Source organism: Ranitomeya imitator, chromosome 2, assembly GCF_032444005.1.
Source record: "Ranitomeya imitator isolate aRanImi1 chromosome 2, aRanImi1.pri, whole genome shotgun sequence".
Lineage (NCBI taxonomy): Eukaryota > Metazoa > Chordata > Amphibia > Anura > Dendrobatidae > Ranitomeya > Ranitomeya imitator.
In genome coordinates this window covers 301,305,158-301,330,619 of record NC_091283.1, presented here as the reverse complement: position 1 = coordinate 301,330,619, position 25,462 = coordinate 301,305,158, and the positions used below count along the sequence as shown (strand labels likewise).

Sequence of the window (25,462 nt, the reverse complement as noted above, 5' to 3'; positions counted from 1 at the left end):
ACCCCTAAGTCCAATCATGGAGCCTCCACCTCACCCCCTGATACATGAGAAAATCAATGACCAGAAGATCCTAGAACTCGCATACAAGATGATTGAGCTGCTGACTGGAGAGGTGACACTGCTGGGAATGCTGGGACATTATACAGTAACGCTATGAAGGGATCGGGGGATGACATTATCACTGTATGTGTCAGGTTCCTATAAGGTGTCAGGATGTCTCTGTCTATTTCTCCATGGAGGAGTGGGAGTATTTAGAAGGACATAAAAATCTGTACAAGGACTCCATGATGGAGGTTCCCCAGTCCCTCACATCACCAGGTAATAGACCGCACTAAATACACACAGCCTATAATTATCTGTATGTAAAGAATGAACTCAGTCCCTGTATGTGTTTTCTCCAGATCTATCCAGTAAGAGGACACCAGAGAGATGTCCCCGTCCTCTTTTTCCACAGGACTGTAAACAGGAAGATCCCAATGTTCCTCCGTATTATCAGGTAGATGGAGAGAAAGTGTCATGAGATCTCCCTTAGGCCGATTTCACACTTCCTTTTATTTCCGATCCCGGAAAAACCAATACCGGAGATATCAGTGTCCATGTGTGTAATACTTGCGGCACATGTGTGTCAACCGTGTGCTGCATCAGTACCACACAGATGGCCACCTGGGAAGAAGCGCTACTGTAAGCGCTGTTCCCCGGTGGCGGGTGCTGAAGTCGGCTCTCATCATTCGACACTTGCGGCCGCTAATAACAGTGACAGCAGGAGCGGATGATCGGGGTATTCCTCAGCCGCCACTTGTGATATAATGAAATAAATGAATGAAAAACCTGGTGAGCGTTCCCCCCTATTTTCTTGAACCAACCAGGCAAAACTCACAGCTGGGGGCTGCAACCCTCAACTGTCAGCTTCAGCAAGGTTGGTTATCAAGAATAGAGGGTGTGAAGATCTGAGGTTGTGGGTTATAAAAATCACCTAGGCAGGTTAACGATGCTACTAATTTTTTTTATTCCATACATCCATGGTTGTACAACAAATCCAGGTAGATGACCAACATACAATGTCCTCAGTCCACAAGTTCCCAATCTGAGATCAGTAGTTCCACTGGCTCCATAACAGGCGATGCCCACTGTCTCCCAACTTTTGGTTGGCCCACAGATTTTGTATCTCTAGCTGGTATAGTGTGCAGTCACAGCCTATGTTCCTCCAGACGATGGCTATCCTGACCGTAGCTCATGGATAGCCCTCCAGCCAACAATCTCCAAAGCTCCATAGATCATCCATCCATTCCAGCTTGGATCCTCTTCCATCGAAATCCCTCCAACAACTCACCTTAGGTTCACATAAGCTCTAGTCTGCTCATCTTCCTCTGCTGACTGCCACTGAATAGATACATTGATTCCTGAGCATGAACTGATGAGCAAGAAAATCACTAATAATACACATCAGGCAAAGTAACTATTAAAGTACAATAATATTGATGTAACCGGTGGTCCATGCAGGAAAAAGTCTTTATGTCTTCACTCTACATCCATTTGTCCTATAGTCTTCAGTAAGCGGCCATATTCTCACACTGGGGTCCACATGCTGTGTTTTTTTTAAAAAATATTTTAATAAATCATTTAAAAAAAATGGCATGGGGTCCCCCGCATTATTGGCAACCTGCCTTGTTAAAGCTCACAGTTGGGGGCTTGTATTCTCATGCTGGTAAGGGGCCATTGCTTTTGGCCCCCCTCCAGCCTAAAAACGGCAGCCCACAGCTGCCCAGAAAAGGCACATCTATTAGATGCGCCAATTCTGGTGCTTTGCACAGGTCTTCCCTCTTGCCCTGTAGCGGTGGCAATTGGGGTTAATATTTGTGGGGTTGATGTCACCTTTGTATTGTCAGGTGACATCAAGCCCATGGCTTAGTAATGGAAAAGTGTCTCTAAGACACCTATCCAATACTAATCCTATAGTTATACAGTACAGTCCAAAAGTTTGGACACACCTCATTTAAAGATTTTTCTGTATTTTCATGACTATGAAAATTGTTAATTCACACTGAAGGCATCAAAACTTTGAATTAACACATGTGGAATTATATAATTAACAAAAAAGTGTGAAACAACTGAAATTATGTCTTATGTTCTAGGTTCTTCAAAGTAGCCACATTTTGCTTTGATGACTGCTTTACACACTCTTGGCATTCTCTTGATGAGCTTCAAGAGGTAGTCACCTGGAATGGTTTTCACTTCACAGGTGTGCCCTGTCAGGTTTAATAAATGGGATTTCTTACCTTATAAATGGGGTTTGGACCATCAGTTGTGTTGTGCAGAAGTCTGGTGGATACACAGCTGATAGTCCTACTGAACAGACTGTTAGAATTTGTATTATGGCAAGTAAAAAGCAGGTAAGTAAAGAAAAACGAGTGTCCATCATTACTATAAGAAATGAAGGTCAGTCAGTCCAAAAAATTGGGAAAACTTTGAAAGTGTCCCCAAGTGCAGTGGCAAAAACCATCAAGCGCTACAAAGAAACTGGCTCACATGAGGACCACCCCAGGAAAGGAAGAGCAAGAGTCACCTCTGCTTCTGAGGATAAGTTTATCAGTCACCAGCCTCAGAAATCGCAGGTTAATAGCAGCTCAGATTAGAGACCAGGTCAATGCCACACAGAGTACTAGCAGCAGACATATCTCTAAATCAACTGTTAAGAGGAGACTTTGTGCAGCAGGCCTTCATGGTAAAATAGCTGCTAGGATACCACTGCTAAGGACAGGCAACAAGCAGAAGAGACTTGTTTGGGCTAAAGAACACAAGGAATGGACATTAGACCAGTGGAAATCTGTGCTTTGGTCTGATGAGTCCAAATTTGAGATCTTTGGTTCCAACCACTGTGTCTTTGTGCGACGCAGAAAAGGTGAACGGATGGACTCTACATGCCTGGTTCCCACCGTGAGGCATGGAGGAGGAGGTGTGATGGTGTTAGGGTGCTTTGCTGGTGACACTGTTGGGGATTTATTCAAAATTGAAGGCACACTGAACCAGCATGTCAACCACAGCATCTTGCAACGGCATGCTATTCCATCCGGTTTGCGTTTAGTTGGACCATCATTTATTTTTCAACAAGACAATGACCCCAAACACACCTCCTGGCTGTGTTAGGGCTACTTAACCAAGGAGGAGAGTGATGGGGTGCTACGCCAGATGACCTGGCCTCCACAGTCACCAGACCTGAACCTAATCAAGATGTTTTTCGGTGAGCTCGACCGCAGAGTGAACGCAAAAGGGCCAACAAGTGCTAAGCATCTCTGGGAACTCCTTCAAGATTGTTGGAAGACCATTCCCGGTGAATACTTCTTTAAGCTCATCAAGAGAATGCCAAGAGTGTGCAAAGTAGTCATCAAAGCAAATGGTGGCTACTTTGAAGAACCTAGAATATAAGACATATTTTCAGTTGTTTTACACTTTTTTGCTAAGTAAATAATTCCACGTGTTAATTCATAGTTTTCATGCCTTCAGTGTCAATTTACAATTTTCATAGTCATGAAAATATAGAAAAATCTTTAAATGAGAATGTGTCCAAAATTTTGATCTGTACTGTATGTAAATAAAGACACAGCCAGAATAAAATCCTTTAATTGAAAAAATGACACAGACTCCTTTATAATCTCAATGATACCATACTTACTGCATTGTCTAATTCCACCGAAGCCCTCGATCTATAATAAAAGTAAAATAAAAACAACAATATACCGTACCTGTCCGTCTTTCTGTCCCACGCTGTAATCCATGTCTGGGGGCTAAATAGTTTTCAACCTGGACGGTGCCAAGATGTGACCGTCCAGGCTGAAAACCACTGGTGAATGAGCTGCTGCGAGCGCAGCCTCAATGGCTAGCGGTGACCTCATCACTGGCATTTTCCCACTTATATAGTAATACTTGGCACACTTGGGTGGATGTGGTGAAAAAACAGTTTTAATGTATTGTGAGATACATACAGTAGTCACAACAAACATTTCGGTCTTTCAAGACCTTCATCAGTGTACTACAAAATAAAGCAGAATAAACAATAAAGAAACCATATAAAGAAATTAGCGACAATCATACAGGAAGGTCACAGTGAGTGACATAAATACCACAGTAAGGTTATCCAACATAATCGACCCATATCAACGTACAGAGGAGGTTGCAGCATGCATAAGAGAGCTAGAAGGTGGTAAGACATTGATATAACACCAACATACCTATTAGAAGTAAGAGCTGGGCATATGATTTTAACCCTTTAAGAGTGCGCTGGAATCTGGGGTAGGAAAAGGGGTGCATATGAAGTGATGTTTTGCCTCAATTAATAAGCCAGGTGTGTCAGCAAGGAGAGAAAAAACACCTACCAATTTATAGGGTAATCCAGGCGTACTGATTTGTGGGGGCCGTTTAATGGTCTATTTGTAGATAATATGTACAGTAGGTTAATATCACCGAGGTACTCAAAAAGATTGGGGCCTAACAGTGCATAAACTTACCAATACATCAGGAGCTATGTGCAGAGACACGGTATCCACCGCAGGTCTGGAGGGTGATCGTGGCGTGCCCGGGGTCCCTATTAATTCCTGGCTATGTGCGCGCCTTATTGCTGTGTTCGAGGGCCGGAAGCAGCTAACCAGAAGTGACGTTTGCGTGTCAGGAGCTGGAACAAGCGGCTCAATGCGTTCCACTTGCCGGGAGCGGCTGACCAGAAGTGACATTTGCGTGTCAGGAGCCGGAACAAGCGGCTCAATTCGTTCCACTTGCCGGAAGTGGCTAACAGGAAGTGACGTTTGCGTGTCAGGAGCCGGAACCAGCGGCGCTATGCGTTCCACTTGCCGGGAGCGGCTAACCGGAAGTGACGTTTGCGTGTCAGGAGCCGGAACCAGCGGCGCTATGCGTTCCACTTGCCAGAAGCGACTAACCAGAAGTGACGTTTGCGTGTCAGGAGCCGGAACCAGCGGCGCTATGCGTTCCACTTGCCAGAAGTGACTAACCGGAAGTGACGTTTGCGTGTCAGGAACCGGAACCAGCGGCGCTATGCGTTCTATCTGCCAGAACTAGGAGATGTGCGCTCCAGGTAGAGTGGTGATCGGTGTGTTACAGATTGGTGGGTGGAGACTTGAAAGTTGCAGTGGGGAATCTATGGATCCACAGTGAAGAAGTGACACAGTGGAGATGAAGTGCAGAAGATATTCAGTTCATGCGGCTCTGCAAAAAGAAAAAGATGCCAAAATTCTGATATATGTGCACGGCTGTAATAAGAAATAGATAACATATTGCATTAAATGATACTCTGGCATAAAGGCAAAATCAATATCAAACAATTACATGAAGGATTACATAAAGGATTGCAAATCATAGTCTCTGTTAAGTCCTTTTGGAGTCAGTGTTTAGCTCATGGATCGAGTACGCTTCCCTCTGTGTTATTATTGAGATGCGGTCGCTCCCCCTGTGGGGGAAGGGAGGGTGAGACATGGTCGATCACTTGAAACCTTAATTGTGCCACGTTATGGCCCTTAGAGAAAAGGTGTTGTGGAATGGAAAGTAAAAGGTTGTTGTACCTGATGGTAGACTTATGTTTTGAAATTCTGTCTTTGACCGATTGGGTAGTCTCACCCAGGTAAAGTAGGCCACAGGGGCAATTAATCAAATATACTACGAAATTGGAGTCACAGGTGAGAAATTGATTGATATTGTATCTCTTCCCAGTGTATGGATGATGGATAGTGTCTCCCTTCAGAACTTTGTTGCACTGATTGCAGTTGAGGCAGGGAAAAGTGCCCATTTTGGGATTCCGCAAGAAACGTTGTGTATTGGATGTACGAGTAGGGCCAGTGTCAGCTCTGACTAAGGTGTCCCGTATATTGCGTGCTCATCTGAAAAGGGTTTTTGAAATCTTCAATTGTGGGATCGGCTGTCTGTAAGAGATACCAATGTTTGCAAATGGTTCTATGGCTAATATAGGCTGAAGGGTGATAATGATGTACAAAAGGGACCGGGCTACTCATAGTGTTATTGCGACTCCTAGTGGGATCATGGGTTGTGTTAACGCTTTGTGGGGGTAACCCCTATTGAGGAATTTAGACTTCTTTTCCCCAGTATTGACATTTTCCCACTGTCCTGAGGTCACCGCAGTTCAGCCCGGCCTCGATGATGTCACCGCTGGTAAATGATGCTGCGCTCTCATCAGCTCAGTCACCAGTGGTTTTCAGCCTGGACGGTCGCATCTTAGCACTGTCCAGGTTGAAAACTAATTATCCTCCAGACATGGATTACAGCGTGGGACAGAATGACAGACAGGTATGGTATATTGTTGTTCTGTTATTTTATTTTTATTACAGGAGATCGAGGACTTCGGTGGAATTAGGGGAGGTCGTAAGTATGGTTTAATTGAGAATATTAAAGGAGTCTGTGTCTTTTTTTTTCAAATAAAGGACTTTATTCTGGCTGTGTCTTTATTTACCATATAAGTTTAGGATTAGTAATGGAGAGATGTCTTATAGACACCTCTCCATTACTAAGCTGTGGGCTTGATGTCACCTGACAATACAAAGATGAAATCAACCCTACAAATATTAACCCCTCTTGCAACCGCTACAGGGCAAGTGGGTAGAGTCGGGCAAAGCGCAAAAATTGACACATCTAATAGGTGCACCTTTTCTGGGCAGCTGCAGGCTGCTGTTTTTAGGCTGGGGGGGTCAATATCCATGACCCCTTAACAACCTGAGAATACCAGCCCCCAGTTATGAGCTTTAGCAAGGCTGGTTGTCAAAAATGGGGGGACCCCATGCCATTTTTTTAAATTATTTATTTAAATAATTTTAAATATAGCATGGGTACCCCTCTATTCTTGATAACTAACCTTGCTGAAGCTGACAGCTGAGGGTTGCAGCCCCCAGCTGTGAGTTTTGCTTGGTTGGTTCAAGAAAATAGGGGGGAACCCACACCGGGTTTTTCATTTATTTATTTCGATATATTGCAGGTGGCTGGTGAGGAAAATCCTCGATCATCCGCTTCTGCTGTCACTGTTATTAGCGGTAGCATTTGTCAGATGATGGGAGTAATAGTCCCAAAAGCCCCCACCTGCTGTCATCATTCCGACTTTAATATAACTCTCATCTTTCTCCTCTGCTCGCGCCGACTGCCAGCAGAGCAGGGGAGAATGATGAGATCTGTCTTCAGCACCTGCCGCCGGGGAAGAGCGGTTATTGTAGCGCTTCTTCCCCGGTGCTGATGTGTGTCACATGGAGGACATAAATGTGTGTTCTCCATGTGCACATGTGCAGTACGTTTTTCCATCCATGCTGAAAGTAAAAAACAGACATGACTACTTGTGGGTCACACGGTCCATGGAAACACACTGACGTGCACAGACCCATTCATTTGAATGGGTCTACGTGTGTACGTGTCTCCGCTACGTGTGAAAACTGTCACCTCACGTACCAGAGACAGGGACGTGTGAAAGAGGCTTTATGATGTTGTGGTAGTTCACTCACGTGTTGGCACACAGAGGTAGGAAAAATGGGAACAACGTCTCTTTAAATCCTCATTGAGTTATTGTAAGGCAGCATAAACCAACTTGTGGGGAAAACAAACTCAGCCTTCTTGGATAAAACAGGAACAAAACGATAAAGGAATACAAAAATGCTGCAGCACAGTCCGTATGTTGTGGGTGGCACCCCGCTCTGGAGCAGGCCAGGTTCAGTCTGTACTCGACGAGCCACAAAGCCTCTGGAGTCCTCTCTTCAGGCTAGCTGAACCCAGACTGCCTGTAGAGCTCGGTTATTTCAACCTAAGCCTGTAACTTCCCCATCATGTGATTGATCACATGATCATGTCCTCATGCAGGTCCTGGCAGGTCTGCCAGGGGAGATAAAGTGGACCTTCTCCCACCCGCTCTGTGAAGGTCCACATAAAACAAGGCCTGTTTATGCAACGTAACCCTCACAACACGTAGTGTGCTGGAGAAAAAAATGCTCTGGTTTCACATCACTGACGCCGTTAAGCGCAGTGACACATATCTCCCCTCTATATCACCTTACCAGTGACTCTGTCACAATGTGTAGATGGCTGTGAAAGTCTTGTGTTCAATGTTGCTTTATCCCCCAGTATTATATGTTTTATACTTGTGTAATGAGAATGGTGGAGATGGCAGGATTAGAGCTGATCATAGATGTGACGTCTCCATCTGTCTGTGACTTTTGCAATATTTATTTCAGGGTGAAGATCTGACCCATATTAATACTACAGAGACATATGTGAGGGGTGATGAGCGGTGTAAAGGGGAGATTACTACATATGACTACCCAGGTGAGTAGTGACCACTAAATGCAGAGAAGTCACAGATTCTTCTCAGTCACCGGCTGTGGCTGCTTTATCGGAGGTGTAGTGCGGCCGTATCACAATCGTGTGATCACCATTTTGCCTCTAGACCACAACATTCTTCTCCACCCAAAACTGTCCAAGTGACTTTGGGCATTGAAAGCCCTTTTCTATAGAACTTACAACCTGGAGGATCCACCTACCCTCTGGGGATGGAAGACGGTGACCGTTACCTGCCCAGATCTGTAAACTACAAAGCCAAATGACAGCGTATGTAGAATGTGCTGACAAGTTAGAAAAATATTATGATGAGCCTTTTAGAGAAAACGGAGGGTAATGATGCTGTTGGCTTCCAAAATCCCTGATATGAGAGGAAGGAAAAAATCAGGGCTTTGAAAAGCGCTGCCAAGTGCTGAGCCATAAAGTTGGCTATCAAAACAAATGAACGTAAAAAAACCCCAAACGTTTCATTTTAATATTCTACCTATTTCCGATGTGAACCAGCTCCTTCCTCAGGCATATACAAATGATACATTGTGGATGTTTTATATCCTCCAGAATGGCGTCACTGATCCAATTGCTTAATTCATTAATTAAACCGCGCCTATGGTGCAGTTTTTTGTATTAAAACTTTTCTTCGTATACAAAACAATACAAATAGATGTAAAATACATATTGGATGCACAATAAAATCCATATAAAGAAAAATATATGTACATGGAAAATTCTCCGGTTTAAGTGTGGATAGTTTAAAAATCCAATAGGATTCTTTATTCACAAGTCTCTGGGACCTATTAGACACATGTTCTGATATTTGTCCTAATATATTGAGTCTTAATCTGGTGGGATCTCATTTATATTCTAAAGTAACATGCCTAAACAGACTGTGACAGATTACACCTTTCCTAATATTATGTCTCTGGCTGGTCATTCTATTATGGATCGCTTGGGTCATTTTTAGATCCCTGATATTGGACGAATCCACCTTCTCCTCTTCTGTGCTGCTGAATGTGCTCATATGGTCCCTACAAGACCAGGTCCAGTCTCTCTGACCAAACTTCGCTTTTATGATTGACAAAATTAAATGTGCAGTGAGGCCAAGTGCGGATTTCTGTACAATAACAGCCATTTGGTAAATTAAAAAAAGCTCATATTTTTTCTCATTAATGTACACTCTGCACCCCATATTGACTGAAAAAAACAGGAATGTAGTAATTTTTGCAAATTTATCAATAAAGAAAAACTGAAATATCACATGGTCGTAAGTATTCAGACCCTTTGCTCAGTATTGATTAGAAGCACCTTTACAGCTACTATAGCCATGAGTCTTCTTGGGAATGATGTAACAAGTTTTTCACACCTGGATTTGGGGATCCTCTGCCATTCTTCCTTGCAGATCCTCTCCAGTTCCGTCAGGTTGGATGGTGAACGTTGGTGGACAGCCATTTTCAGGTCTCTCCAGAGATGTTCAATTGGGTTTAGGGCAGGGCTCTCGCTGGGCCAGTCAAGAATGATCACAGAGTTGTTCTGAAGCCACTAATTTGTGTGCTTAGTGTCATTATCTTGTTGGAAGGTGAACCTTCGGCCAAGTCTGAGGTCCAGAGCACTCTGAAAGTGGTTTTCATCCAGGATATCTCAGTACTTGGCCGCATTCATGTTTCCTTCAATGACAACCAGTCATCCTGTCCCTGCAGCTGAAAAACACCCCCATAACATGATGCGGCCACCATCATGTTTCATCATGTTGGGATTGTATTGGGCAGGTGATGAGCAGTGCCTGGTTTTCTCCACACATACCGCTTTGGCTACGTTCACATTGGCGTTCCGCCAATGTGCGTCGCTGTTGCGCCGGCGACGCAGCGGCGACGCAGCGGCGACGCGCCCCTATGTTTAACATAGGGGACGCGTGCGTCGTTTTGGTGGCGTTTTTCGCCATGTGCGTCGTTTCCGACGCTAGCGTCGGACGCAAGAAAACGCTACATGTAGCATTTTCTGTGCGTCCGATTTTCGTCGGAAAACGACGCACGCGTCGCAAAACGCGCGCGTTTTTGCGCGTTTTAGCGTGCGTCGCGCGTTGCGTCGCCGACGCACGGCGGCGCAACGCTAATGTGAACGTAGCCTTTGAATTTTCACTAAAAAGGTCCATCTTTGTCTCATCAGACCAGAGAATCTTATTTCTCATAGTCTTAGAGTCCTTCGTGTGTTTTTTTAGCAAACTCTATACTCTTTCATATGTCTTGCACTGAGGAGAGGCTTCCGGGCCACTCTGCGATAAAGGCCCGACTGGTGGAGGGCTGCAGTGATAGTTGACTTTCTCCCATCCGCCTACTGCATCTGTGGAGCTCAGCCACACTGATCTTGGGGTTCTTCTTTACCTCTCTCACCAAGGCTCTTCTCCCAAGATTGCTCAATTTGGCAGACGGCCAGGTCTAGGAAGACTTCTGATGGTCCCAAACTTCTTCCATTTAAAGATTATGGAGGCCACTGTGCTCTTAGGAACCTTGAGTACTGCAGAAATTCTTTTGTAACCTTGGCCAGATCTGTGCCTTGCCACAATTCTGTCTCTGCGCTCCTTGGCCAGTTCCTTTGACCTCATGATTCTCATTTGGTCTGACATGCACTGTGAGCTATGAGGTGTGTGCCTTTCCAAATCAATTCCTATCAGTTTAACCCCTTACTGACATCGGGCGTAATAGTGCGCCGATGTCAGACTTCCTCCCTTTGATGTGGGCTCCGGTGGTGAGCCCACATCTTTCATCATGTTTTGAACAGCTGACATGTGCCCGCAATAGCCACGGGTGGAATCGAGATCCAGCCACGGCTATTAACCCCTTTCTGACATCGGACGTACTATCCCGTCCATGTGGGGTGGGCCCCTATGACCATGGACGGGATAGTACGTCCAGCGCGATCGGCGGCGCTCACGGGGGGAGCGCCGCCGATCGCGGCCGGGTGTCAGCTGCCTATCGCAGCTGACATCCGGCACTATGTGCCAGGAGCGGTCACGGACCGCCCCCGGCACATTAACCCCCGGCACACCGCGATCAAAGATGATCGCGATGTGCCGGCGGTGCAGGGAAGCACCGCGCAGGGAGGGGGCTCCCTGCGGGGCTTCCCTGAGCCCCCCGCAGCAACGCGATGTGATCGCGTTGCTGCGAGGGTCTCACCTCTCTCCCTGCTCCCTCCAGCCCCGGATCCAAGATGGCCGCGGATCCGGGTCCTGCAGGGAGGGAGGTGGCTTCACAGAGCCTGCTCAGAGCAGGCACTGTGAAGGCTGCAGCGCTGCATGTCAGATCAGTGATCTGACAGAGTGCTGTGCAAACTGTCAGATCACTGATCTGTGATGTCCCCCCCTGGGACAAAGTAAAAAAGTAAAAAAAAAAAAATTTCAAATGTGTAAAAAAAAATAAAAAAAAATATTCCAAAATAATGAAAAAAAAATAAAAATATTATTCCCATAAATACATTTCTTTATCTAAATAAAAAAAAAACAAACAATAAAAGTACACATATTTAGTATCGCCGCGTCCGTAACGGCCCGACCTATAAAACTGGCCCACTAGTTAACCCCTTCAGTAAACACCGTAAGAAAAAAAAAAAAAAACGAGGCAAAAAACAACGCTTTATTATCATACCACCGAACAAAAAGTGGAATAACACGCGATCAAAAAGACAGATATAAATAACCATGGTACCGCTGAAAACGTCATCTTGTCCCGCAAAAAACGAGCCACCATACAGCATCATCAGCAAAAAAATAAAAAAGTTATAGTCCTGAGAATAAAGCGATGCCAAAATAATTATTTTTTCTATAAAATAGTTTTTATCGTATAAAAGCGCCAAAACATAAAAAAATGATATAAATGAGGTGTCGCTGTAATCGTACTGACCCGAAGAATAAAACTGCTTTATCAATTTTACCAAACGCGGAACGGTATAAACGCCTCCCCCAAAAGAAATTCATGAATAGCTGGTTTTTGGTCATTTTGCCTCACAAAAATCAAAATAAAAAGCGATCAAAAAATGTCACGTGCCCGAAAATGATACCAGTAAAAACGTCAACTCGTCCCGCAAAAAACAAGACCTCACATGACTCTGTGGACCAAAATATAGAAAAATTATAGCTCTCAAAATGTGGTAACGCAAAAAATATTTTTTGCAATAAAAAGCGTCTTTCAGTGTGTGACGGCTGCCAATCATAAAAATCCGCTAAAAAACCCGCTATAAAAGTAAATAAAACCCCCCTTCATCACCCCCTTAGTTAGGGAAAAATTAAAAAAATGTATTTATTTCCATTTTCCCATTAGGGCTAGGGTTAGGACTAGGGTTAGGGCTAGGGTTAGGGCTAGGGTTAGGGTTAGGATTAGGGTTAGGGCTAGGGCTACAGTTTGGGTTGGGGCTAAAGTTACAGTTAGGGTTTAGATTACATTTACGGTTGGGAATAGGGTTGGGATTAGGGTTAGGGTTGTGTCTGGGTTAGAGGTGTGGTTAGGGTTACTGTTGGGATTAGGGTTAGGGATGTGTTTGGATTAGGGTTTCAGTTATAATTGTGGGGTTTCCACTGTTTAGGCACATCAGGGGCTCTCCAAACGCGACATGGCGTCCGATCTCAATTCCAGCCAATTCTGCGTTGAAAAAGTAAAACAGTGCTTCTTCCCTTCCGAGCTCTCCCGTGTGCCCAAACAGGGGTTTACCCCAACATATGGGGTATCAGCGTACTCAGGACAAATAGGACAACAACTTTTGGGGTCCAATTTCTCCTGTTACCCTTGGGAAAATACAAAACTCGGGGCTAAAACATATTTTTTGTGGGAAAAAAAAAGATTTTTTATTTTCACGGCTCTGCGTTATAATCTGTAGTGAAACACTTGGGGGTTCAAAGTTCTCACAACACATCTAGATTAGTTCCCTGGGGGGTCTAGTTTCCAATATGGGGTCACTTGTGGGGGGTTTCTACTGTTTAGGTACATTAGGGGTTCTGCAAACGCAATGTGACGTCTGCAGACCATTCCATCTAAGTCTGCATTCCAAATGGCGCTCCTTCCCTTCCGAGCTCTGCCATGCGCCCAAACGGTGGTTCCCCCCAACATATGGGGTATCAGCGTACTCAGGACAAATTGGACAACAACTTTTGGGGTCGAATTTCTCCTCTTACCCTCGGGAAAATACAAAACTGGGGGCTAAAAAATAATTTTGGGGGGAAAGATTTTTTTTTTTAATTTTCACGGCTCTGCGTTACAAACTGTAGTGAAACACTTGGGGGTTCAAAGCTATCACAACACATCTAGATGAGTTCCTTAGGGGGTCTAGTTTCCAAAATGGTGTCACTTGTGAGAGGTTTTTACTGTTTAGGTACATTAGGGGCTCTGCAAATGCAATGTGACACCTGCAGACCATTCCATCTAAGTCCTCATTCCAAATGGAGCTCCTTCCTTTCCGAGCCCTGCCATGCGCCCAAACAGTGGTTCCCCCCCACATATGGGGTATCAGCGCACTCAGGACAAATTGGACAACAAATTGTGGGGTCGAATTTCTCCTGTTACCCTCGGGAAAATACAAAACTGGGGGCTAAAAAATAATTTTTGTGGGAAAAAATTTTTGTTTTTTTTTTACGGCTCTCCATTATAAACTTCTGTGAAGCCCTTGGTGGGTCAAAGCGCTCAGCACACATCTAGATAAGTTCCTAAGGGGGTCTACTTTCCAAAATGGTGTCACTTGTGGGGGGTTTCTACTGTTTAGGTACATTAGGGGCTCTGCAAACGCAATGTGACACCTGCAGACCATTCCATCTAAGTCTGCATTCAAATGGCACTCCTTCCCTTCTGAGCCCTCCCATGTGCCCAAACAGTGGTTCCCCCCACATATGGTGTATCATCGCACTCAGGACAAATTGGGCAACAAATTTTGGGGTCCAATTTCTCCTGTTACCCTCAGGAAAATACAAAACTGGGGGCTAAAAAAATAATTTTTGTGGGAAAAAAATTTTGTTTTATTTTTACGGCTCTGCATTATAAACTTCTGTGAAGCACTTGGTGGGTCAAAGTGCTCACCACACCTCTAGATAAGTTCCTTAGGGGGTCTACTTTCCAAAATGGTGTCATTTGTGGGGGGTTTCAATGTTTAGGCACATCAGTGGCTCTTCAAACGCAACATGGCGTCCCATCTCAATTCCTGTCAATTTTGCTTTGAAAAGTCAAACGGCGCTCCTTCCCTTCCGAGCTCTCCCATCCGCCCAAACAGTGGTTTACCCCACATATGGGCTATCAGCGTACTCAGGACAAATTGTACAACAACTTTTGGGGTCCAATTTCTTCTCTTACCCTTGGGAAAATAAAAAATTGGGGGCGAAAAGATAATTTTTGTGAAAAAATATGATTTTTTATTTTTACGGTTCTACGTTATAAACTTCTGTGAAGCACTTGGTGGGTCAAAGTGCTCACCACACCTCTAGATAAGTTCCTTAGGGGGTCTACTTTCCAAAATGGTGTCACTTGTGGGGGGTTTCAATGTTTAGGCACATCAGGGGCTCTCCAAACGAAACATGGCGTCCCATCTCAATTCCAGTCAATTTTGCATTGAAAAGTCAAATGGCACTCCTTCGCTTCCGAGCTCTGCCATGCGCCCAAACAGTGGTTTACCCCCACATGTGGGGTATTGGCATACTCAGGACAAAATTTACAACAATGTTTGGGGTCCATTTTCTCCTGTTACCCTAGGTAAAATAAAACAAATTGGAGCTGAATTAAATTTTTTGTGAAAAAAAGTTAAATGTTCATTTTTATTTAAACATTCAAAAAATTCCTGTGAAGCACCAGAAGGGTTAATAAACTTCTTGAATATGGTTTTGAGCACCTTGAGGGGTGTAGTTTTTAGAATGGTGTCACACTTGGGTATTTTCTATCATATTGACCCCTCAAAATGACTTCAAATGAGATGTGGTCCCTAAAATAAAATGGTGTTGTAGAAATGAGAAATTGCTGGTCAACTTTTAACCCTTATAACTCCCTAACAAAAAAAAATTTTGGTTCCAAAATTGTGCTGATGTAAAGTAGACATGTGGGAAATGTTACTTATTAAGTATTTTGTGTGACATATCTCTGTGATTTAATTGCATAAAAATTCAAAGTTGGAAAATTGCGAAATTTTCATAATTTTCGCCAAATTTCCGTTTTTTTCACAAATAAATGCAGGTACTATCAAAGAATTTTTACCATTGTCATGAAGTACAATATGTCACGAGAAAACAATGTCAGAATCACCAGGATCCATTGAAGCGTTCCAGAGTTATAACCTCATAAAGGGACAGTGGTCAGAATTGTAAAAATTGGCCCGGTCATTAACGTGCAAACCACCCTTGGGGGTAAAGGGGTTAGCCAGTTAAATGCCGCTGTCAAACTCTGAAGCGGCATTTAAATTTCGCTTCTGGCAATCGCGAAGGAAATACGCACACCGGTGACAACTCGTCAGGTGATTGCGGCTCACCGGTGTGTTGGCATGACAATCTGAGGTCTCCTGGAAACCTCTATGGTTATCAGTGCCGGCTTCCTGTGAGCACCACCCAGTGGTCGGCGCTCATAGCAAGTGAGTAAATCAGCTACATAGAGATGATCTGAACATCGCCTCTATGTAGCAGAGCCAATCAGGTTGTGGCAGCTTCTAGTCTCCTATGGAGACTATTGAAGCATGCCAAAAGTAAAACAAAAAAAAGATTTTAAAAATATAAAAATTAAAATCCCCCCCTCCTTTGCCCATACAAAATAAAATAAAAATAAAATCAAACATACACATATTTGGCCCTGCTGCGCTCAGAATCGCCTGATCTATCAATAAAATAAAGGATTAATCTGATCGCTAAACGACATAGCGAGAAAAAAAGTCAAAACCAGAAATATGTTTTTTTGGTCGCCGCGACATTGCATTAAAATGCAATAACGGGCGATCAAAAGATCGTATCTGCACCAACATGGTATCATTAAAAATGTCAGCTCGGTGCGCAAAAAATAAGCGCTCACCCAACCTCAGATCACGAAAAATGAGACGCTAAGGGTATCGGAAAATGGCACAAATTTTATTTTTTAACAACTTTTTTTTTTTCACCACATACCGTATATACTCGAGTATAAGCCGACCTGAGTATAAGCCGACCCCCCTAATTTTGCCACAAAAAACTGGGAAAACTTCTTGACTCGAGTATAAGCCTAGGGTGGAAAATGCAGCAGCTACCAGTGAATTTCAAAAATAAAAATAGATGCTCCATACCGTTCATTATGGCCCCATAGCTGTGCCATATAGTGCTCTGCACCGTTCATTATTGCCCCATAGCTGTGCCATATAGTGCTCTGCACCGTTCATTATTGCCCCATAGCTGTGCCATATAGTGCTATGCACCATTCATTATTGCCCCATAGCTGTGCCATATAGTGCTCTGCACCATTCATTATTGCCCCATAGCTGTGCCATATAGTGCTCTGCACCGTTCATTCTTGCCCCCTAGCTGTGCCATATAGTGCTCTGCACCGTTCATTCTTGCCCCCTAGCTGTGCCATATAGTGCTCTGCACCATTCATTCTTGCCCCATAGCTCTGCCATATAGTGCTCTGCACCATTCATTCTTGCCCCATAGCTCTGCCATATAGTGCTCTGCACCATTCATTCTTGCCCCATAGCTCTGCCATATAGTGCTCTGCACCGTTCATTCTTGCCCCATAGCTCTGCCATATAGTGCTCTGCACCATTCATTATTGCCCCATAGATGCTCCATATAGTGCTCTGCACTGTTCATTTTTGCCCCATAGCTGTGCCATATAGTGCTCTGCACCGTTCATTATTGCCCCATATATGCTCCTTATAAATCTGTGCCATTGCTGCTGCTGCTGCAATAATAAAAAAAAAAAAAAAGCCATACTCCCCTCTCTTGGTTGCAGCTCCCGGCGTCCGGTCCCGGCGTCTCTCCACTCTGACTGATCAGGCAGAGGGCGCCGCGCACACTATATGCGTCATCGCGCCCTCTGACCTGAACAGTCAGAGCGCAGAGACGCCGGGAAGATGGAGCGACGCCGGGAAGATGGAGCGACGCCCGGCGTGTGGAATGCGGACAGGTGAATATAAAATACTTACCTAGTCCCGGCGCTCCTGACGCTGCCCCTGCCTGTCACACTGTCTTCGGGTGCCGCAGCTCTTCCTGTCAGCGGTCACTGGCACCGCTCAGAGAAATGAATATGTGGCTCCACCCCTATGGGAGTGGAGTCCATATTCAGTTCTCTAATGAGCGGTCCCAAGTGACCGCTGACAGGAAGAACTGCAGCACCGAAGACAGTGTGACAGGCAGGGGCAGCGTCAGGAGCGCCAGGACTAGGTAAGTATGCCTCAGCGCCCTCTCCCCCTCACCCGCCGACCCTGCTGCCCACCGTGACTCGAGTATAAGCTGAGGGGGGCACTTTCAGCCCAAAAATTTGGGCTGAAAATCTCGGCTTATACTCGAGTATATACGGTAATTTGGATTGTGCAGCAATCTCTCCTGAAATGGGGGCGCTAATACTTTCTCTACTCTTCTGGTCAGGACTCATAGTTGTTAGGGCTAGCGGAACGCACCGAGTAAAAATTGATGTTTATTATAAATGGTGCGTTCACAGCCCGGGGTCCACCGTGCAGGAGAACCTGCTGCTAGTGAATGGTGGCACTGTTTAGCGGTATAGACTAGCTCTGTTACCTCACAGAGCAGCCGCGAGAGGAAAGCACTGCGCCCTGTTAGCCTCACAGGAGCACAAGCTTACTGCTGAACTGATAGCAGTCAGTGGTTAAGCACACACGCAATCTCCTCACCGGAGGTGTCGGTATTCTAGGGGCTTATTTCAGCCGGGACCCTGAATCACGCTCACACAATCTCCTCGCCGGAGGTGCCAGCATTCTAGGGGCTTATTTCAGCCGGGTCCCTGAACAGATACATGCATAACCACACTGGCGCAAAGCACATATTAGAATTGATACTGGCGCATGGCCGTGCGGCCATGCGAGCCTTATATAGCTGCAGCAAGTAAAAGATCTTCCTAGAAGGACCAATGAGAGACTGCCATACCTGAGCATGTGACCCTAAATCTCCACTGAGAGATCTTGCCCTGGGCATGCTCAGTGTGTGCAAAGCAGGACTTAGTCCTAGCACTTACAGGACCTTCCTGAAACGACCAATGGACTTAGCTGCAGTATCTGACCATGTGACCCTCGATCTCCACTGGGAGATCTGACTCTGGGCATACTCAGAACAAGAAAAGCAGGACTTAGTCCTAGAAGCGTCTGCTCGCCGCTGCCCAGCACTGACTTCAATGGCAGAAGCAGGAAAAGCAGCTGTAACTCTTTGTACAGAGTGGGACTGAGCAAGATGCTGGGACCGACGTCTCTGCTGAGCAGGCTCCACTGCGGCAGGAGAAGAATGGGAGACCGCAGCAGAGACGGACCGGGATTCCCCCCGTGCAGAGGTGGGAACTTGACCCCTAACACATAGTAGCTCCAGTAGTCCACCATAAACTCCGGTTTAGTGTTGGAGTTCTCCCCTCATACCTATGTTGTTGTTGAGGATGTAACATTTTTTTTTTTATACGTGTTCATTCTGCATGATAGTTTGAATGTGGTGGGATCGGCCTGCCTCTCTTATCTGAGTCTGTAGCTCCCGGGTAGTGTTTAGAAAAAGGTTTCAGTTACCAAATGCCTGAGATCTAAATTTAAGATTCCTCAGCTCTACGCTATTATAAAAAGTTATATTTAAATTTCTAATATTTCTTCTTGACGTTTATCTGACAGAAAATATTGGTCCTTACGATAGTTTATATTGCTTAGAGCCACCGAGTCCCATACTCCAATTACTCCAGACAAGTTTCACCACTACTCATTTTTTTTCCTGAGGATGATTATTCAGCTTGATCATTTCAGTAGATGTTTTATTGTCTATAGTCACAGTTTTGCCCATTACCCTTTAACTTCTTTAACCCCTCTACATGGATTTGGACTTACACAGAGACCCCTAGGCTTGGGCCACAGTGTTACCTACTGTTCTGTGGAGTAAGATGGGAAGAAGAATAGACCGATAACCGTGTCAGAACCAAGAGGCCAGAGAAAATACTAACTCAGGAGACATAGGAGTAGTCAGTAAACAGGCTGGGGTCACAACAGGAAACAAATACACAAGCCGGGAGCTGAGCACAGAGGACTGAACTAGAGGAGATCAAGGCTGTATCTGGCAGATTCCAGCAATATGCTTCAAGCTTTAGTAAGGTGGGGTGCTTTCGAAGTCCAATTCTGATTGCCCATGGTGTTCTCAATCTCAGACGGACATATTGCATATGCTTTGGGATTGTCCCAGATTTTCTCCTATTGGATTGTACTGTTGAAATTCATTGGAGTGGTGTATGAGTACATTATCCCTAGGGATCCGTTGATATCTATATTAGGGTATGTGGAGGAAATATTAACTGACAATACGGCTAAAATTGTTTGCTCCTGATATGGTCTCCATCGGGGGGTTAATTTACTGTAAAACATAAAATGAGTATAAACATGTGATCTGTTGTAAATCTTGTTATGGTTAATACAAATTTATCTGATTAAAAAGATGTGGTGCTTTCCAATTGGCTAAAACAGGGAGCAGATTACTGCAGCTGATAGCACACACACCCATAGTGCCAGACTGGATGGTACTACAGGTGCCAGGCACCCTAATCTTAGTGGCTGGGAAAAGCCTGCACCGCCAAGAGCTTCTGGCTCCAACCCCACCTCTGTTACCAGCATCGCCTGCAGAATTAGTAAGCCGCGTCTGGTGTCTGAAGCAGACGTTGCAGGAGCAGATCCTAGAGGAGATGGGGCACACCATTTGCAGAATCCCTAATATGACAAAACTGCAGAAAACCAGAGCAGATGAAATCCCTATAAAGTGACTCCATTTTGTAAATTATAACCCTCAATAAATTAATCTATAGGAATAGTGACTATTTTGACTGCAGTGCAGTTTCCAGATATTAGCACACGCAGTGGATGTTGGAGAGTGAAAATTGCAAATTTCCCAAGTTATTACCCAACACATAGTGCCCAGATTGTGCTCCAGGAGATACACATGCCTTAAAATAAGTGGTTTCTTCTCACTATAGTAATGCCAAAAGCATGGATGCTTAATGTGGTTTTGAGCACAGTCTAGTAAACTGTCATTGTCTTGGTGAATAATTTAATAATTTTGCATAACTTACCATTTTTACAGACCGTTTAAATAGAGATGTTCAAAAATATAGAATTCAAGTATATTTTATTCTAAAATAATAATTGGTTTTATTCTTGGCAGATGACCGTACCAGGAGATCAGCAGGACAGCTGACATCTTCAATGTTTAAATCAGATAATCTTGAGATCCCACAGGATACAATTGGAGTGAATGCCATTACTCCAAATATAACATCATCCCTTCACATCAAAGATCTGTCATCTGATCATTTGGAACAGCTCCTGTCTTCTGATTCATTGCCTAGTACTAATGAAAATCAAAGTCATAAAATAAGCATTAAAAATCGAACTGCTCCTAAAGCAATGAAGACATTTTCATTTTCAGAATATGGAAATAGTTTTCCCCTAGAAAAGTCATTTCTCAAACAACAAAAACTTCACAAAGCAGACAATAGATTTTCTTGTTCCAAGTGTGGGAGATGTTTTAACCAGAAATCAGATTTTGTCAGTCACCAGAGCATTCACACAGGGAAGAAGCCATTTTCATGTTCAGAATGTGGGAAATGTTTTATTCGGAAAGCGCAGCTTGTTACCCACCAAAGAACTCACACAGGAGAGAAGCCTTTTTCCTGTTCAGAATGTGGGAAATGTTTTAACCACAAAGCGAATCTTGTTAGCCACCAGAAAACCCACAGAGGGGAGAAGCCTTTTTCCTGTTCAGAATGTGGGAAATGTTTTAAACACAAAGCGAATCTTGTTCGCCACCAGAAATCCCACACAGGTGAGAAGCCTTTTTCTTGTTCAGAATGTCGGAAATGTTTTCTAGCTAAATCATTTCTTGTCATACATCATAGATCTCATACAGGGGAGAAGCCTTTTTCCTGTTCAGAATGTGGGAAATGTTTTAACCTCAAAGCGAATCTTGTTCGCCACCAGAAATCCCACACAGGTGAGAAGCCTTTTTCTTGTTCAGAATGTGGGAAATGTTTTACCAGGAAAGCGAATCTTGATAGCCACCATAAAACCCACACAGGGGAGAAGCCTTTTTCCTGTTCAGAATGTGGGAAATGTTTTAACCACAAAGCGAATCTTGTTAGCCACCAGAAAACCCACACAGGTGAGAAGCCTTTTTCCTGTTCAGAATGTGGGATATGTTTTAACCACAAAGCGAGTCTTGTTAGCCACCATAAAACCCACAGAGGGGAGAAGCCTTTTTCCTGTTCAGAATGTGGGAAATGTTTTAACCAGAAATCGCATCTTGTTAGCCACCAGAAAACCCACACAGGGGAGAAGCCTTTTTCCTGTTCAGAATGTGGGAAATGTTTTAACCACAAAGCGAATCTTGTTAGCCACCAGAACACCCACACAGGGGAGAAGCCTTTTTCATGTTCAGAATGTGGGAAATGTTTTAACCAGAAATCGCATCTTGTTAGCCACCAGAAAACCCACACAGGGGAGAAGCCTTTTTCCTGTTCAGAATGTGGGAAATGTTTTACCAGGAAAGCGAGTCTTGATAGCCACCATAAAACCCACACAGGGGAGAAGCCTTTTTCATGTTCAGAATGTGGGAAATGTTTTAACAGGAAAGCGAATCTTGATAGCCACCAGAAAACCCACACAGGGGAGAAGCCTTTTTCCTGTTCAGAATGTGGGAAATGTTTTAACCATAAATCGAATCTTGTTAGCCACCAGAAAACCCACACAGTGGAGAAGCATTTTTCCTGTTCAGAATGTGGGAAATGTTTTAACCACAAAGTGCATCTTGTTAGCCACCAGAAAACCCACACAGGGGAGAAGCCTTTTTCCTGTTAAGAATGTGGGAAATGTTTTACCAGGAAAGCGAATCTTGATAGCCACCATAAAACCCACACAGGGGAGAAGCCTTTTTCCTGTTCAGAATGTGGGAAATGTTTTAGCCAGAAATCGAATCTTGTTAGCCACCAGAAAACCCACACAGGGGAGAAGCCTTTTTCATTTTCAGAATGTGGGAAATGTTTCGTGAAGAAACCATCTCTTTCTAGCCACCAAAGAATTCATACAGGGGAGAAGCTTTTTTTAAGTTCCTAATTGTTTTTACATAGTCACATACAAGTGCTTCTAACTAAATTAGAATATTAACATTTAATAATTTTCTTTATAATAAAAAACACATACCACATACAACCTAAAACCAGTATCTACTGTTTGACACAGAGATATAAGATAAAGATACAGGGTGCTCTCAATCCCTAGGGTCCTGACTATCTGTCCCCTACCTTGCTGCGGAGGTTGGCACCCTATATATCCTGCGCAATGGCGCCCCCGCTCAACGCAGACTATCCCTAAATCGCCCTAATAGACCCTTACGTGCAAGAAAATAGAAAAAATCAAACAGCAGAGCATACACTCATAAACTAATAGTTACTAAAGATAACCATATTGCACTTGCCCAGATACTAAAGTGCAAACCATAACACTCGTTTGGCTGTTGCATAAGTGATAATAAGCAACAAATTAGGGAAGCCTATATAAGCACCCTATTTTTACCCTACCTGCCAGTGGGGGTTGGCACCCTAAAATCCTGCGCAGATGGCGCCCCCACTCCACGTAGTCTACCCCTAGTAAGACCCTAGGCTACTTGTAAGGGGATAACAAAATACTATACAAAATGTACAGTTAGGGGCAAAAACAATACTTAGAAATAGAAATAGTACACAATAAAGCCCAATACAGTACTCCAAACAGTGTTAATACATAGACAGAATCAAACACGTGCAATTTTCAAGTATGAAATTCTCTTTAAAGTATGAAGATCTCGACGCGTTTCCCTGAAATCAGTTCATCAGGAGACATACTTATAGGCATTTAAGAGAACTTATCTGAGTGACGATTCAGGAGGATAAGGATCTTATGCTCTTATGCGACTGCGCACTTTGGAACGCAGTGGTGAATCGCATATTGAGGAGCTCATAACCCCGGAAGTGATGACACCGGCTTACTGTTCCGCGCTTTTGTAGTATGCTCCAAATTAAAGGGAGTATGGTCTCGCTTATAACGCACTAGCGCATTAAATATGTGAGAGACCAGAGCGCTGGAATATTTGAAGGCGCTCTAGGGTCCACTATAGGGATGAGTCACATGATGTGGTGAGGCTAAACTATGACCCCGTAAGTACCATTGATGCCGGAATTAGCGGGGAAATCAGAGCTAACAAGAAGGTATTTGTTCTATATAAGCTGGTCACTTTGCCTGCAACATAGGGCTGATTTAGTTCTGTGGTACTGGATGGACATTGTTCCCCACCGCATGTAAATGGCGTAGAGTGTGATCCTTATCCTCCTGAATCGTCACTCAGATAAGTTCTCTTAAATGCCTATAAGTATGTCTCCTGATGAACTGATTTCAGGGAAACGCGTCGAGATCTTCATACTTTAAAGAGAATTTCATACTTGAAAATTGCACGTGTTTGATTCTGTCTATGTATTAACACTGTTTGGAGTACTGTATTGGGCTTTATTGTGTACTATTTCTATTTCTAAGTATTGTTTTTGCCCCTAACTGTACATTTTGTATAGTATTTTGTTATCCCCTTACAAGTAGCCTAGGGTCTTACTAGGGGTAGACTACGTGGAGTGGGGGCGCCATCTGCGCAGGATTTTAGGGTGCCAACCCCCACTGGTAGGTAGGGTAAAAATAGGGTGCTTATATAGGCTTCCCTAATTTGTTGCTTATTATCACTTATGCAACAGCCAAACGAGTGTTATGGTTTGCACTTTAGTATCTGGGCAAGTGCAATATGGTTATCTTTAGTAACTATTAGTTTATGAGTGTATGCTCTGCTGTTTGATTTTTTCTATTTTCTTGCACGTAAGGGTCTTTTAGGGCAATTTAGGGATAGTCTGCGTTGAGCGGGGGCGCCATTGCGCAGGATATATAGGGTGCCAACCTCCGCAGCAAGGTAGGGGACAGATAGTCAGGACAGGACCCTAGGGATTGAGAGCACCCTGTATCTTTATCTTATATCTCTGTGTCAAACAGTAGATACTGGTTTTAGGTTGTATGTGGTATGTGTTTTTTATTATAAAGAAAATTATTAAATGTTAAGTTTTATTGGGTATCTTATTCTATCCGTATATGGTGTTCCTTCGCTGTGAATTTGTGTTTTTTGTTGGCACCTTTATTATTTGTTCTGTGATATAAATTAGAATATTATCAAAAAGTTAATTTATTTCAGTTCTTCAATGCAAAAAATGAAACTCTTATATTAGTCATTACAGAGTGATCTATCTCAAGCTTTTATTTCTGTTGATGACTATATCCTACAGCCAATGAAAACCCAAAAGTCATTATGTCAGTAAATTAGAATAAAAACACCTGCAGTGGCTTCCTAAACATTTAAAAAAGGTACCTTAGTCTGTTTAAGTAGGCTCCACAATCAAGAGGAAGACTGCTGACTGGACAGATGTCTAGAAGGCAGTCATTGACACACTCCAGAAGGAGGGTAAGCCACTTTAAGATATTAGTATTTCAATAATAATAAAATGTAGATTACGTAACATATGCAGGTTCTAACTAGCAAATAGATACTCTGTATATTGAGGGAATTAGTTATTCTGAGGATTTTGGCCAATACATCTGTTCTCTGTCAGAACTATAGGTCTTTTGTCAGAACTGTCAATATGTGGCTATTTGGAGATAGTAAATGGTTCTTAAAGGTCACAGGCTATATGCTTAAGCATTTCAAAATGAGGTAATGTACAAAAAACTAATATTCATATTCCGCAAGTTACTAGTGTTCTTCTAATATGGTAGAGGCTATGAACATAGCGGCAGAACATCTTATGTTGTTATGAGACAGGAAAAATAGAAACCAATGTAAGTCTATGGGTCAAAATAGTTTTTAAGCCGACCTAACTCTTGTTCAGGAGATCTCTCATACTTTAAGAATCTCCAA

General features: G+C 43.7%; 1 pseudogene; it reads left to right on the top strand.

The window, feature by feature from the left end:
• LOC138663364 (zinc finger protein 585A-like) overlaps nt 1–22,671 on the top strand; it is a 90,039-nt pseudogene extending 67,368 nt beyond the window's left edge.
• The last annotated feature ends 2,791 nt before the right edge of the window (nt 22,672–25,462 follow it).